Source organism: Oryzias latipes, chromosome 2 (assembly GCF_002234675.1).
Source record: "Oryzias latipes chromosome 2, ASM223467v1".
NCBI lineage: Eukaryota > Metazoa > Chordata > Actinopteri > Beloniformes > Adrianichthyidae > Oryzias > Oryzias latipes.
This window is the reverse complement of record NC_019860.2, coordinates 9,584,843-9,600,724: the sequence shown is the minus strand read 5'-3', so window position 1 is coordinate 9,600,724 and position 15,882 is coordinate 9,584,843. Positions and strand designations below refer to the sequence as shown.

General features: G+C 41.9%; 8 non-coding genes across 8 annotated transcripts; all 8 read right to left on the bottom strand.

Moving 5' to 3' along the window:
- Positions 1-1,454: 1,454 nt before the first annotated feature.
- trnah-gug lies at positions 1,455-1,526 on the bottom strand. The gene has a single exon. It is a non-coding gene; the product is annotated as a tRNA-His (tRNA).
- A 1,557-nt stretch (positions 1,527-3,083) lies between these two features.
- On the bottom strand, positions 3,084-3,155 carry trnah-gug. Its single transcript has one exon. It is a non-coding gene; the product is annotated as a tRNA-His (tRNA).
- A 1,559-nt stretch (positions 3,156-4,714) lies between these two features.
- trnah-gug lies at positions 4,715-4,786 on the bottom strand. Its single transcript has one exon. It is a non-coding gene; the product is annotated as a tRNA-His (tRNA).
- A 1,557-nt stretch (positions 4,787-6,343) lies between these two features.
- trnah-gug lies at positions 6,344-6,415 on the bottom strand. Its single transcript has one exon. It is a non-coding gene; the product is annotated as a tRNA-His (tRNA).
- A 1,557-nt stretch (positions 6,416-7,972) lies between these two features.
- On the bottom strand, positions 7,973-8,044 carry trnah-gug. Its single transcript has one exon. It is a non-coding gene; the product is annotated as a tRNA-His (tRNA).
- Positions 8,045-9,602: 1,558 nt separating this feature from the next.
- On the bottom strand, positions 9,603-9,674 carry trnah-gug. Its single transcript has one exon. It is a non-coding gene; the product is annotated as a tRNA-His (tRNA).
- A 1,557-nt stretch (positions 9,675-11,231) lies between these two features.
- trnah-gug lies at positions 11,232-11,303 on the bottom strand. Its single transcript has one exon. It is a non-coding gene; the product is annotated as a tRNA-His (tRNA).
- Positions 11,304-12,862: 1,559 nt separating this feature from the next.
- On the bottom strand, positions 12,863-12,934 carry trnah-gug. The gene has a single exon. It is a non-coding gene; the product is annotated as a tRNA-His (tRNA).
- Between the last annotated feature and the right edge of the window lie 2,948 nt (positions 12,935-15,882).

The window sequence follows — 15,882 nt, the reverse complement described above, 5'->3', positions numbered from 1 at the left end:
CTTCATACACACATATAGGAGAGACACATTTTCACATCACAATCACAGCAGGTGACCACTCTGGTCTTTCATTCACAATACTTTTGTCCCTTTTAGTCAAAAACATTGTTCCATTCTCTCTTTACTTAGTATCAGCCTAACAGCGGCATGTGGGTAGAAATTGGCTTCAATAACCACACAAAAAACACCATAGAGATCTATGTACACCAAGGTGTGAGACAAGAAAACCAACCTTCAAGAAGAAGACTCTATCACAACAGCTGTCTTTACTGAGTCTGAAAGTGACACCAAAATGAAGACAAAAATAATAGGCTCATTTCCACCATGCCTTCCCATGTGTCCAAGGGTCCTTGGGCAAGACATTAAATCCAGTTTTTGTCCTGGTCGTTTAAGGTTGGCGCCAATATTTAGCAATGTGTGAATGTGTGTGTCTATTGGGGAATGGGACTGTGAATTTAAAGCAAGCCTCCTAGGAAGGTAGTAAAGCACTGCATAAGTAGCATATGCTGCTAACTATTTATTCAGATTTTCACCGGTAGAAGAATCTGACAGTGAGATCAATTCAAATGCACAGAATTGTGTGTTGCTGTGACACTTGGATGGGAACTTGGTGACTAAAAGCCATAGATGTTTAAAGCTAAAGCCATGTGCACCTGTACGGTTACTGTGGCTTTTTGAGTTATCCATGCCCATGGATGGTCGTAGAGAGGAGTGGCTGCATTCATAAGGAGAGTACAGGTGTGTTTGAGAGTTCCCTTTAGGCTTGTTGAAAGCAGAAGCTATGATTGTTATGCGTATGGTAAGTGTTTTGTGAAGTATTCTCTTGTAAGTTGATGTACAGATGATGCTGTTGTACGGAGCTCCTAAGCCATATTCTAATTATAGCACAATTTTGACCTTCAGTTACATAGGCCTTGTCAGGAAAAAAAATACGCAACCCTGGACGGTCAGCACAAGGAACATGCACTGATCACATGAACAGCCCCTGAACAGTCAACAGGATAGCAGGGATTAAAATCATTGAAAATCTGTATGACTCACCTACATCTTTCACAACAAATACTCTTCAGACTATCTTTTTTTCAGTTGGGTTAGGGCTCACAATGGCCTTTCCGTCCAACTCCAGCAGCATCGTAGGCCGTCAGGGACAAGTAATAACTCACTCGGCCCTTGGACAGGCGTGACATAATAGACATTGAAATTCTCATTGTTTAGTGTACATGAATGAACCCCAAATAATCACAGTTTAATTGAAGTTCCAAAGCATTTTGAAGTTGCGGAAGTGTTGTCCAACAGACTGAAGCTGTTGGGCATGTGGAGTCCAGACAGCCAAGTTCTGGCATCTTGGATGTGTTTTTGCTCCAAGAAGATGTAAAGTTTTACAGCTTTGAAGGGGTTCATGATAAAATCTTGTAAGTTTACAGAAATGGATTATTCAGAATTTTTGAACATCTTGCTGTGACCCGGATTCGAACCGGGGTTGCTGCGGCCACAACGCAGAGTACTAACCACTATACGATCACAGCTGAGAAGGGATGGTGGTCATAGTTCTACTCTTTGTTGCTCTCCAGGGCTTTTTTGTCAGAACACAGTTGGACCTCAAGAACAGTAGAAATGCTAAGTTTGTTGTCTTCATACACACATATAGGAGAGACACATTTTCACATCACAATCACAGCAGGTGACCACTCTGGTCTTTCATTCACAATACTTTTGTCCCTTTTAGTCAAAAACATTGTTCCATTCTCTCTTTATTTAGTATCAGCCTAACAGCAGCATGTGGGTAGAAACTGGCTTTAATCACCATATAGAAAACACCATAGAGATCTTGGTACACCAAGGTGTGAGACAAAAAAACCAACCTTCAAGAAGAAGACTCTATCATTGCCGCTGTCTTTACTGAGTCTGAAAGTGACACCAAAATGAAGACAAAAACAACAGGCTCATTTCCACCATGCCTTCCCATGTGTCCAAGGGTCCTTGGGCAAGTCATTAAATCCTGTTTTTGTCCTGGTCGTTTAAGGTTGGCGCCAATATTTAGCAATGTGTGAATGTGTGTGTCTATTGGGGAATGGGACTGTGAATTTAAAGCAAGCCTTCTATGAAGGTAGTAAAGCACTGCATAAGTATCATATGGTGCTAACTATTTATTCAGATTTTCACCGGTAGAAGAATCTGACAGTGAGATCAATTCAAATGCACAGAATTGTGTGTTCCTGTGACACTTGGATGGGAACTTGGTGACTGAAGGCCATAGATGTTTAAAGCTAAAGCCATGTGCACCTGTACGGTTGCTGTGGCTTTTTGGGTTATCATGCCCATGGATGGTCGTAGAGAGGAGTGGCTGCATTCATAAGGAGAGTACCGGTGTGTTTGAGAGTTCCCTTTAGGCTTGTTGAAAGCAGAAGCTATGATTGTTGTGCGTATGGTAAGTGTTTTGTGAGGTATTCTCTTGTAAGTTGATGTACAGATGATGCTGTTGTACGGAGCTCCTAAGCCATATTCTAATTAAAGCACAATTTAGACCTTCAGTTACATAGGCCTTGTCAGGAAAAAAAATACGCAACCCTGGACGGTCAGCACAAGGAACATGCACTGATCACATGAACAGCCCCTGAACAGTCAACAGGATAGCAGGGATTAAAATCATTGAAAATCTGTATGACTCACCTACATCTTTCACAACAAATACTCTTAAGACTATCTTTTTTTCAGTTGGGTTAGGGCTCACAATGGCCTTTCCGGCCAACTCCAGCAGCATCGTAGGCCGTCAGGGACAAGTAATAACTCACTTCGCCCTTGGACAGGCGTGACATAATAGACATTGAAATTCTCATTGTTTAGTGTACATGAATGAACCCCAAATAATCACAGTTTAATTGAAGTTCCAAAGCATTTTGAAGTTGCGGAAGTGTTGTCCAACAGACTGAAGCTGTTGGGCATGTGGAGTCCAGACAGCCAAGTTCTGGCATCTTGGATGTGTTTTTGCTCCAAGAAAATGTAAAGTTTTACAGCTTTGAAGGCGTTCATGATAAAATCTTGTAAGTTTACAGAAAGGGATTATTCAGAATTTCTGAACATCTTGCTGTGACCCGGATTCGAACCGGGGTTGCTGCGGCCACAACGCAGAGTACTAACCACTATACGATCACAGCTGAGAAGGGATGGTGGTCATAGTTCTACTCTTTGTTGCTCTCCAGGGCTATTTTGTCAGAACACAGTTGGACCTCAAGAACAGTAGAAATGCTAAGTTTGTTGTCTTCATACACACATATAGGAGAGACACATTTTCACATCACAATCACAGCAGGTGACCACTCTGGTCTTTCATTCACAATACTTTTGTCCCTTTTAGTCAAAAACATTGTTCCATTCTCTCTTTACTTAGTATCAGCCTAACAGCGGCATGTGGGTAGAAACTGGCTTTAATCACCATACAGAAAACACCATAGAGATCTTGGTACACCAAGGTGTAAGACAAAAAAACCAACCTTCAAGAAGAAGACTCTATCATTGCCGCTGTCTTTACTGAGTCTGAAAGTGTCACCAAAATAAAGACAAAAACAACAGGCTCATTTCCACCATGCCTTCCCATCTGTCCAAGGGTCCTTGGGCAAGTCATTAAATCCTGTTTTTGTCCTGGTCGTTTAAGGTTGGCGCCAATATTTAGCAATGTGTGAATGTGTGTGTCTATTGGGGAATGGGACTGTGAATTTAAAGCAAGCCTTCTATGAAGGTAGTAAAGCACTGCATAAGTAGCATATGGTGCTAACTATTTATTCAGATTTTCACCGGTAGAAGAATCTGACAGTGAGATCAATTCAAATGCACAGAATTGTGTGTTGCTGTGACACTTGGATGGGAACTTGGTGACTAAAGGCCATAGATGTTTAAAGCTAAAGCCATGTGCACCTGTACGGTTACTGTGGCTTTTTGGGTTATCCATGCCCATGGATGGTCGTAGAGAGGAGTGGCTGCATTCATAAGGAGAGTACAGGTGTGTTTGAGAGTTCCCTTTAGGCTTGTTGAAAGCAGAAGCTAGGATTGTTATGCGTATGGTAAGTGTTTTGTGAAGTATTCTCTTGTAAGTTGATGTACAGATGATGCTGTTGTACGGAGCTCCTAAGCCATATTCTAATTATAGCACAATTTTGACCTTCAGTTACATAGGCCTTTGCAGCAAAAAAAATACGCAACCCTGGACGGTCAGCACAAGGAACATGCACTGATCACATGAACAGCCCCTGAACAGTCAACATGATAGCAGGGATTAAAATCATTGAAAATCTGTATGACTCACCTACATCTTTCACAACAAATACTCTTAAGACTATCTTTTTTTCAGTTGGGTTAGGGCTCACAATGGCCTTTCCGTCCAACTCCAGCAGCATCGTAGGCCGTCAGGGACAAGTAATAACTCACTCCGCCCTTGGACAGGCGTGACGTAATAGACATAAGAAATTCTCATTGTTTAGTGTACATGAATGAACCCCAAATAATCACAGTTTAATTGAAGTTCCAAAGCATTTTGAAGTTGCGGAAGTGTTGTCCAACAGACTGAAGCTGTTGGGCATGTGGAGTCCAGACAGCCAAGTTCTGGCATCTTGGATGTGTTTTTGCTCCAAGAAGATGTAAAGTTTTACAGCTTTGAAGGGGTTCATGATAAAATCTTGTAAGTTTACAGAAAGGGATTATTCAGAATTTCTGAACATCTTGCTGTGACCCGGATTCGAACCGGGGTTGCTGCGGCCACAACGCAGAGTACTAACCACTATACGATCACAGCTGAGAAGGGATGGTGGTCATAGTTCTACTCTTTGTTGCTCTCCAGGGCTTTTTTGTCAGAACACAGTTGGACCTCAAGAACAGTAGAAATGCTAAGTTTGTTGTCTTCATACACACATATAGGAGAGACACATTTTCACATCACAATCACAGCAGGTGACCACTCTGGTCTTTCATTCACAATACTTTTGTCCCTTTTAGTCAAAAACATTGTTCCATTCTCTCTTTACTTAGTATCAGCCTAACAGCGGCATGTGGGTAGAAACTGGCTTTAATCACCATACAGAAAACACCATAGAGATCTTGGTACACCAAGGTGTGAGACAAAAAAACCAACCTTCAAGAAGGAGACTCTATCATTGCCGATGTTTTTACTGAGTCTGAAAGTGACACCAAAATGAAGACAAAAACAACAGGCTCATTTCCACCATGCCTTCCCATCTGTCCAAGGGTCCTTGGGCAAGTCATTAAATCCTGTTTTTGTCCTGGTCGTTTAAGGTTGGCGCCAATATTTAGCAATGTGTCAATGTGTGTGTCTATTGGGGAATGGGACTGTGAATTTAAAGCAAGCCTTCTATGAAGGTAGTAAAGCACTGCATAAGTAGCATATGGTGCTAACTATTTATTCAGATTTTCACCGGTAGAAGAATCTGACAGTGAGATCAATTCAAATGCACAGAATTGTGTGTTCCTGTGACACTTGGATGGGAACTTGGTGACTGAAGGCCATAGATGTTTAAAGCTAAAGCCATGTGCACCTGTACGGTTGCTGTGGCTTTTTGGGTTATCATGCCCATGGATGGTCGTAGAGAGGAGTGGCTGCATTCATAAGGAGAGTACCGGTGTGTTTGAGAGTTCCCTTTAGGCTTGTTGAAAGCAGAAGCTATGATTGTTGTGCGTATGGTAAGTGTTTTGTGAGGTATTCTCTTGTAAGTTGATGTACAGATGATGCTGTTGTACGGAGCTCCTAAGCCATATTCTAATTAAAGCACAATTTAGACCTTCAGTTACATAGGCCTTGTCAGGAAAAAAAATACGCAACCCTGGACGGTCAGCACAAGGAACATGCACTGATCACATGAACAGCCCCTGAACAGTCAACAGGATAGCAGGGATTAAAACCATTGAAAATCTGTATGACTTACCTACATCTTTCTCAACAAATACTCTTAAGACTATCTTTTTTTCAGTTGGGTTACGGCTCACAATGGCCTTTCCGTCCAACTCCAGCAGCATCGTGGGCCGTCAGGGACGAGTAATAACTCACTCCGCCCTTGGACAGGCGTGACGTAATAGACATTGAAAATCTCATTGTTTAGTGTACATGAATGAACCCCAAATAATCACAGTTTAATTGAAGTTCCAAAGCATTTTGAAGTTGCGGAAGTGTTGTCCAACAGACTGAAGCTGTTGGGCATGTGGAGTCCAGACAGCCAAGTTCTGGCATCTTGGATGTGTTTTTGCTCCAAGAAGATGTAAAGTTTTACAGCTTTGAAGGGGTTCATGATAAAATCTTGTAAGTTTACAGAAAGGGATTATTCAGAATTTCTGAACATCTTGCTGTGACCCGGATTCGAACCGGGGTTGCTGCGGCCACAACGCAGAGTACTAACCACTATACGATCACAGCTGAGAAGGGATGGTGGTCATAGTTCTACTCTTTGTTGCTCTCCAGGGCTTTTTTGTCAGAACACAGTTGGACCTCAAGAACAGTAGAAATGCTAAGTTTGTTGTCTTCATACACACATATAGGAGAGACACATTTTCACATCACAATCACAGCAGGTGACCACTCTGGTCTTTCATTCACAATACTTTTGTCCCTTTTAGTCAAAAACATTGTTCCATTCTCTCTTTACTTAGTATCAGCCTAACAGCGGCATGTGGGTAGAAACTGGCTTTAATCACCATACAGAAAACACCATAGAGATCTTGGTACACCAAGGTGTGAGACAAAAAAACCAACCTTCAAGAAGGAGACTCTATCATTGCCGATGTTTTTACTGAGTCTGAAAGTGACACCAAAATGAAGACAAAAACAACAGGCTCATTTCCACCATGCCTTCCCATCTGTCCAAGGGTCCTTGGGCAAGTCATTAAATCCTGTTTTTGTCCTGGTCGTTTAAGGTTGGCGCCAATATTTAGCAATGTGTCAATGTGTGTGTCTATTGGGGAATGGGACTGTGAATTTAAAGCAAGCCTTCTATGAAGGTAGTAAAGCACTGCATAAGTAGCATATGGTGCTAACTATTTATTCAGATTTTCACCGGTAGAAGAATCTGACAGTGAGATCAATTCAAATGCACAGAATTGTGTGTTCCTGTGACACTTGGATGGGAACTTGGTGACTGAAGGCCATAGATGTTTAAAGCTAAAGCCATGTGCACCTGTACGGTTGCTGTGGCTTTTTGGGTTATCATGCCCATGGATGGTCGTAGAGAGGAGTGGCTGCATTCATAAGGAGAGTACCGGTGTGTTTGAGAGTTCCCTTTAGGCTTGTTGAAAGCAGAAGCTATGATTGTTGTGCGTATGGTAAGTGTTTTGTGAGGTATTCTCTTGTAAGTTGATGTACAGATGATGCTGTTGTACGGAGCTCCTAAGCCATATTCTAATTAAAGCACAATTTAGACCTTCAGTTACATAGGCCTTGTCAGGAAAAAAAATACGCAACCCTGGACGGTCAGCACAAGGAACATGCACTGATCACATGAACAGCCCCTGAACAGTCAACAGGATAGCAGGGATTAAAACCATTGAAAATCTGTATGACTTACCTACATCTTTCTCAACAAATACTCTTAAGACTATCTTTTTTTCAGTTGGGTTACGGCTCACAATGGCCTTTCCGTCCAACTCCAGCAGCATCGTGGGCCGTCAGGGACGAGTAATAACTCACTCCGCCCTTGGACAGGCGTGACGTAATAGACATTGAAAATCTCATTGTTTAGTGTACATGAATGAACCCCAAATAATCACAGTTTAATTGAAGTTCCAAAGCATTTTGAAGTTGCGGAAGTGTTGTCCAACAGACTGAAGCTGTTGGGCATGTGGAGTCCAGACAGCCAAGTTCTGGCATCTTGGATGTGTTTTTGCTCCAAGAAGATGTAAAGTTTTACAGCTTTGAAGGGGTTCATGATAAAATCTTGTAAGTTTACAGAAAGGGATTATTCAGAATTTCTGAACATCTTGCTGTGACCCGGATTCGAACCGGGGTTGCTGCGGCCACAACGCAGAGTACTAACCACTATACGATCACAGCTGAGAAGGGATGGTGGTCATAGTTCTACTCTTTGTTGCTCTCCAGGGCTTTTTTGTCAGAACACAGTTGGACCTCAAGAACAGTAGAAATGCTAAGTTTGTTGTCTTCATACACACATATAGGAGAGACACATTTTCACATCACAATCACAGCAGGTGACCACTCTGGTCTTTCATTCACAATACTTTTGTCCCTTTTAGTCAAAAACATTGTTCCATTCTCTCTTTACTTAGTATCAGCCTAACAGCGGCATGTGGGTAGAAATTGGCTTCAATAACCACACAAAAAACACCATAGAGATCTATGTACACCAAGGTGTGAGACAAGAAAACCAACCTTCAAGAAGAAGACTCTATCACAACAGCTGTCTTTACTGAGTCTGAAAGTGACACCAAAATGAAGACAAAAATAATAGGCTCATTTCCACCATGCCTTCCCATGTGTCCAAGGGTCCTTGGGCAAGACATTAAATCCAGTTTTTGTCCTGGTCGTTTAAGGTTGGCGCCAATATTTAGCAATGTGTGAATGTGTGTGTCTATTGGGGAATGGGACTGTGAATTTAAAGCAAGCCTCCTAGGAAGGTAGTAAAGCACTGCATAAGTAGCATATGCTGCTAACTATTTATTCAGATTTTCACCGGTAGAAGAATCTGACAGTGAGATCAATTCAAATGCACAGAATTGTGTGTTGCTGTGACACTTGGATGGGAACTTGGTGACTAAAAGCCATAGATGTTTAAAGCTAAAGCCATGTGCACCTGTACGGTTACTGTGGCTTTTTGAGTTATCCATGCCCATGGATGGTCGTAGAGAGGAGTGGCTGCATTCATAAGGAGAGTACAGGTGTGTTTGAGAGTTCCCTTTAGGCTTGTTGAAAGCAGAAGCTATGATTGTTATGCGTATGGTAAGTGTTTTGTGAAGTATTCTCTTGTAAGTTGATGTACAGATGATGCTGTTGTACGGAGCTCCTAAGCCATATTCTAATTATAGCACAATTTTGACCTTCAGTTACATAGGCCTTGTCAGGAAAAAAAATACGCAACCCTGGACGGTCAGCACAAGGAACATGCACTGATCACATGAACAGCCCCTGAACAGTCAACAGGATAGCAGGGATTAAAATCATTGAAAATCTGTATGACTCACCTACATCTTTCACAACAAATACTCTTCAGACTATCTTTTTTTCAGTTGGGTTAGGGCTCACAATGGCCTTTCCGTCCAACTCCAGCAGCATCGTAGGCCGTCAGGGACAAGTAATAACTCACTCGGCCCTTGGACAGGCGTGACATAATAGACATTGAAATTCTCATTGTTTAGTGTACATGAATGAACCCCAAATAATCACAGTTTAATTGAAGTTCCAAAGCATTTTGAAGTTGCGGAAGTGTTGTCCAACAGACTGAAGCTGTTGGGCATGTGGAGTCCAGACAGCCAAGTTCTGGCATCTTGGATGTGTTTTTGCTCCAAGAAGATGTAAAGTTTTACAGCTTTGAAGGGGTTCATGATAAAATCTTGTAAGTTTACAGAAATGGATTATTCAGAATTTTTGAACATCTTGCTGTGACCCGGATTCGAACCGGGGTTGCTGCGGCCACAACGCAGAGTACTAACCACTATACGATCACAGCTGAGAAGGGATGGTGGTCATAGTTCTACTCTTTGTTGCTCTCCAGGGCTTTTTTGTCAGAACACAGTTGGACCTCAAGAACAGTAGAAATGCTAAGTTTGTTGTCTTCATACACACATATAGGAGAGACACATTTTCACATCACAATCACAGCAGGTGACCACTCTGGTCTTTCATTCACAATACTTTTGTCCCTTTTAGTCAAAAACATTGTTCCATTCTCTCTTTATTTAGTATCAGCCTAACAGCAGCATGTGGGTAGAAACTGGCTTTAATCACCATATAGAAAACACCATAGAGATCTTGGTACACCAAGGTGTGAGACAAAAAAACCAACCTTCAAGAAGAAGACTCTATCATTGCCGCTGTCTTTACTGAGTCTGAAAGTGACACCAAAATGAAGACAAAAACAACAGGCTCATTTCCACCATGCCTTCCCATGTGTCCAAGGGTCCTTGGGCAAGTCATTAAATCCTGTTTTTGTCCTGGTCGTTTAAGGTTGGCGCCAATATTTAGCAATGTGTGAATGTGTGTGTCTATTGGGGAATGGGACTGTGAATTTAAAGCAAGCCTTCTATGAAGGTAGTAAAGCACTGCATAAGTATCATATGGTGCTAACTATTTATTCAGATTTTCACCGGTAGAAGAATCTGACAGTGAGATCAATTCAAATGCACAGAATTGTGTGTTCCTGTGACACTTGGATGGGAACTTGGTGACTGAAGGCCATAGATGTTTAAAGCTAAAGCCATGTGCACCTGTACGGTTGCTGTGGCTTTTTGGGTTATCATGCCCATGGATGGTCGTAGAGAGGAGTGGCTGCATTCATAAGGAGAGTACCGGTGTGTTTGAGAGTTCCCTTTAGGCTTGTTGAAAGCAGAAGCTATGATTGTTGTGCGTATGGTAAGTGTTTTGTGAGGTATTCTCTTGTAAGTTGATGTACAGATGATGCTGTTGTACGGAGCTCCTAAGCCATATTCTAATTAAAGCACAATTTAGACCTTCAGTTACATAGGCCTTGTCAGGAAAAAAAATACGCAACCCTGGACGGTCAGCACAAGGAACATGCACTGATCACATGAACAGCCCCTGAACAGTCAACAGGATAGCAGGGATTAAAATCATTGAAAATCTGTATGACTCACCTACATCTTTCACAACAAATACTCTTAAGACTATCTTTTTTTCAGTTGGGTTAGGGCTCACAATGGCCTTTCCGGCCAACTCCAGCAGCATCGTAGGCCGTCAGGGACAAGTAATAACTCACTTCGCCCTTGGACAGGCGTGACATAATAGACATTGAAATTCTCATTGTTTAGTGTACATGAATGAACCCCAAATAATCACAGTTTAATTGAAGTTCCAAAGCATTTTGAAGTTGCGGAAGTGTTGTCCAACAGACTGAAGCTGTTGGGCATGTGGAGTCCAGACAGCCAAGTTCTGGCATCTTGGATGTGTTTTTGCTCCAAGAAAATGTAAAGTTTTACAGCTTTGAAGGCGTTCATGATAAAATCTTGTAAGTTTACAGAAAGGGATTATTCAGAATTTCTGAACATCTTGCTGTGACCCGGATTCGAACCGGGGTTGCTGCGGCCACAACGCAGAGTACTAACCACTATACGATCACAGCTGAGAAGGGATGGTGGTCATAGTTCTACTCTTTGTTGCTCTCCAGGGCTATTTTGTCAGAACACAGTTGGACCTCAAGAACAGTAGAAATGCTAAGTTTGTTGTCTTCATACACACATATAGGAGAGACACATTTTCACATCACAATCACAGCAGGTGACCACTCTGGTCTTTCATTCACAATACTTTTGTCCCTTTTAGTCAAAAACATTGTTCCATTCTCTCTTTACTTAGTATCAGCCTAACAGCGGCATGTGGGTAGAAACTGGCTTTAATCACCATACAGAAAACACCATAGAGATCTTGGTACACCAAGGTGTAAGACAAAAAAACCAACCTTCAAGAAGAAGACTCTATCATTGCCGCTGTCTTTACTGAGTCTGAAAGTGTCACCAAAATAAAGACAAAAACAACAGGCTCATTTCCACCATGCCTTCCCATCTGTCCAAGGGTCCTTGGGCAAGTCATTAAATCCTGTTTTTGTCCTGGTCGTTTAAGGTTGGCGCCAATATTTAGCAATGTGTGAATGTGTGTGTCTATTGGGGAATGGGACTGTGAATTTAAAGCAAGCCTTCTATGAAGGTAGTAAAGCACTGCATAAGTAGCATATGGTGCTAACTATTTATTCAGATTTTCACCGGTAGAAGAATCTGACAGTGAGATCAATTCAAATGCACAGAATTGTGTGTTGCTGTGACACTTGGATGGGAACTTGGTGACTAAAGGCCATAGATGTTTAAAGCTAAAGCCATGTGCACCTGTACGGTTACTGTGGCTTTTTGGGTTATCCATGCCCATGGATGGTCGTAGAGAGGAGTGGCTGCATTCATAAGGAGAGTACAGGTGTGTTTGAGAGTTCCCTTTAGGCTTGTTGAAAGCAGAAGCTAGGATTGTTATGCGTATGGTAAGTGTTTTGTGAAGTATTCTCTTGTAAGTTGATGTACAGATGATGCTGTTGTACGGAGCTCCTAAGCCATATTCTAATTATAGCACAATTTTGACCTTCAGTTACATAGGCCTTTGCAGCAAAAAAAATACGCAACCCTGGACGGTCAGCACAAGGAACATGCACTGATCACATGAACAGCCCCTGAACAGTCAACATGATAGCAGGGATTAAAATCATTGAAAATCTGTATGACTCACCTACATCTTTCACAACAAATACTCTTAAGACTATCTTTTTTTCAGTTGGGTTAGGGCTCACAATGGCCTTTCCGTCCAACTCCAGCAGCATCGTAGGCCGTCAGGGACAAGTAATAACTCACTCCGCCCTTGGACAGGCGTGACGTAATAGACATAAGAAATTCTCATTGTTTAGTGTACATGAATGAACCCCAAATAATCACAGTTTAATTGAAGTTCCAAAGCATTTTGAAGTTGCGGAAGTGTTGTCCAACAGACTGAAGCTGTTGGGCATGTGGAGTCCAGACAGCCAAGTTCTGGCATCTTGGATGTGTTTTTGCTCCAAGAAGATGTAAAGTTTTACAGCTTTGAAGGGGTTCATGATAAAATCTTGTAAGTTTACAGAAAGGGATTATTCAGAATTTCTGAACATCTTGCTGTGACCCGGATTCGAACCGGGGTTGCTGCGGCCACAACGCAGAGTACTAACCACTATACGATCACAGCTGAGAAGGGATGGTGGTCATAGTTCTACTCTTTGTTGCTCTCCAGGGCTTTTTTGTCAGAACACAGTTGGACCTCAAGAACAGTAGAAATGCTAAGTTTGTTGTCTTCATACACACATATAGGAGAGACACATTTTCACATCACAATCACAGCAGGTGACCACTCTGGTCTTTCATTCACAATACTTTTGTCCCTTTTAGTCAAAAACATTGTTCCATTCTCTCTTTACTTAGTATCAGCCTAACAGCGGCATGTGGGTAGAAATTGGCTTCAATAACCACACAAAAAACACCATAGAGATCTATGTACACCAAGGTGTGAGACAAGAAAACCAACCTTCAAGAAGAAGACTCTATCACAACAGCTGTCTTTACTGAGTCTGAAAGTGACACCAAAATGAAGACAAAAATAATAGGCTCATTTCCACCATGCTTTCCCATGTGTCCAAGGGTCCTTGGGCAAGACATTAAATCCAGTTTTTGTCCTGGTCGTTTAAGGTTGGCGCCAATATTTAGCAATGTGTGAATGTGTGTGTCTATTGGGAAATGGGACTGTGAATTTAAAGCAAGCCTCCTAGGAAGGTAGTAAAGCACTGCATAAGTAGCATATGGTGCTAACTATTTATTCAGATTTTCACCGGTAGAAGAATCTGACAGTGAGATCAATTCAAATGCACAGAATTGTGTGTTGCTGTGACACTTGGATGTGAACTTGGTGACTAAAGGCCATAGATGTTTAAAGCTAAAGCCATGTGCACCTGTTCGGTTACTGTGGCTTTTTGGGTTATCCATGCCCATGGATGGTCGTAGAGAGGAGTGGCTGCATTCATAAGGAGAGTACAGGTGTGTTTGAGAGTTCCCTTTAGGCTTGTTGAAAGCAGAAGCTATGATTGTTATGCGTATGGTAAGTGTTTTGTGAAGTATTCTCTTGTAAGTTGATGTACAGATGATGCTGTTGTACGGAGCTCCTAAGCCATATTCTAATTATAGCACAATTTTGACCTTCAGTTACATAGGCCTTTGCAGCAAAAAAAATACGCAACCCTGGACGGTCAGCACAAGGAACATGCACTGATCACATGAACAGCCCCTGAACAGTCAACATGATAGCAGGGATTAAAATCATTGAAAATCTGTATGACTCACCTACATCTTTCACAACAAATACTCTTAAGACTATCTTTTTTTCAGTTGGGTTAGGGCTCACAATGGCCTTTCCGTCCAACTCCAGCAGCATCGTAGGCCGTCAGGGACAAGTAATAACTCACTCCGCCCTTGGACAGGCGTGACGTAATAGACATTGAAATTCTCATTGTTTAGTGTACATGAATGAACCCCAAATAATCACAGTTTAATTGAAGTTCCAAAGCATTTTGAAGTTGCGGAAGTGTTGTCCAACAGACTGAAGCTGTTGGGCATGTGGAGTCCAGACAGCCAAGTTCTGGCATCTTGGATGTGTTTTTGCTCCAAGAAGATGTAAAGTTTTACAGCTTTGAAGGGGTTCATGATAAAATCTTGTAAGTTTACAGAAAGGGATTATTCAGAATTTCTGAACATCTTGCTGTGACCCGGATTCGAACCGGGGTTGCTGCAGCCACAACGCAGAGTACTAACCACTATACGATCACAGCTGAGAAGGGATGGTGGTCATAGTTCTACTCTTTGTTGCTCTCCAGGGCTTTTTTGTCAGAACACAGTTGGACCTCAAGAACAGTAGAAATGCTAAGTTTGTTGTCTTCATACACACATATAGGAGAGACACATTTTCACATCACAATCACAGCAGGTGACCACTCTGGTCTTTCATTCACAATACTTTTGCCCCTTTTAGTCAAAAACATTGTTCCATTCTCTCTTTACTTAGTATCAGCCTAACAGCGGCATGTGGGTAGAAATTGGCTTCAATAACCACACAAAAAACACCATAGAGATCTATGTACACCAAGGTGTGAGACAAGAAAACCAACCTTCAAGAAGAAGACTCTATCACAACAGCTGTCTTTACTGAGTCTGAAAGTGACACCAAAATGAAGACAAAAATAATAGGCTCATTTCCACCATGCCTTCCCATGTGTCCAAGGGTCCTTGGGCAAGACATTAAATCCTGTTTTTGTCCTGGTCGTTTAAGGTTGGCGCCAATATTTAGCAATGTGTGAATGTGTGTGTCTATTGGGGAATGGGACTGTGAATTTAAAGCAAGCCTCCTAGGAAGGTAGTAAAGCACTGCATAAGTAGCATATGCTGCTAACTATTTATTCAGATTTTCACCGGTAGAAGAATCTGACAGTGAGATCAATTCAAATGCACAGAATTGTGTGTTGCTGTGACACTTGGATGGGAACTTGGTGACTAAAGGCCATAGATGTTTAAAGCTAAAGCCATGTGCACCTGTACGGTTGCTGTGGCTTTTGGGTTATCCATGCCCATGGATGGTCGTAGAGAGGAGTGGCTGCATTCATAAGGAGAGTACAGGTGTGTTTGAGAGTTCCCTTTAGGCTTGTTGAAAGCAGAAGCTATGATTGTTATGCGTATGGTAAGTGTTTTGTGAAATATTCTCTTGTAAGTTGATGTACAGATGATGCTGTTGTACGGAGCTCCTAAGCCATATTCTAATTATAGCACAATTTTGACCTTCAGTTACATAGGCCTTTGCAGCAAAAAAAATACGCAACCCTGGACGGTCAGCACAAGGAACATGCACTGATCACATGAACAGCCCCTGAACAGTCAACATGATAGCAGGGATTAAAATCATTGAAAATCTGTATGACTCACCCACATCTTTCACAACAAATACTCTTAAGACTATCTTTTTTTCAGTTGGGTTAGTATGGAATTACGTTTCTGCCAATAAGTGAAAGGGCGTAAAGACAACTAAGCGGGCGTATTTAGGAACTGAGTGAGTGAACCTTAAAACCGCGCAGGCGCAATTCTAACTGAGAAGTGATC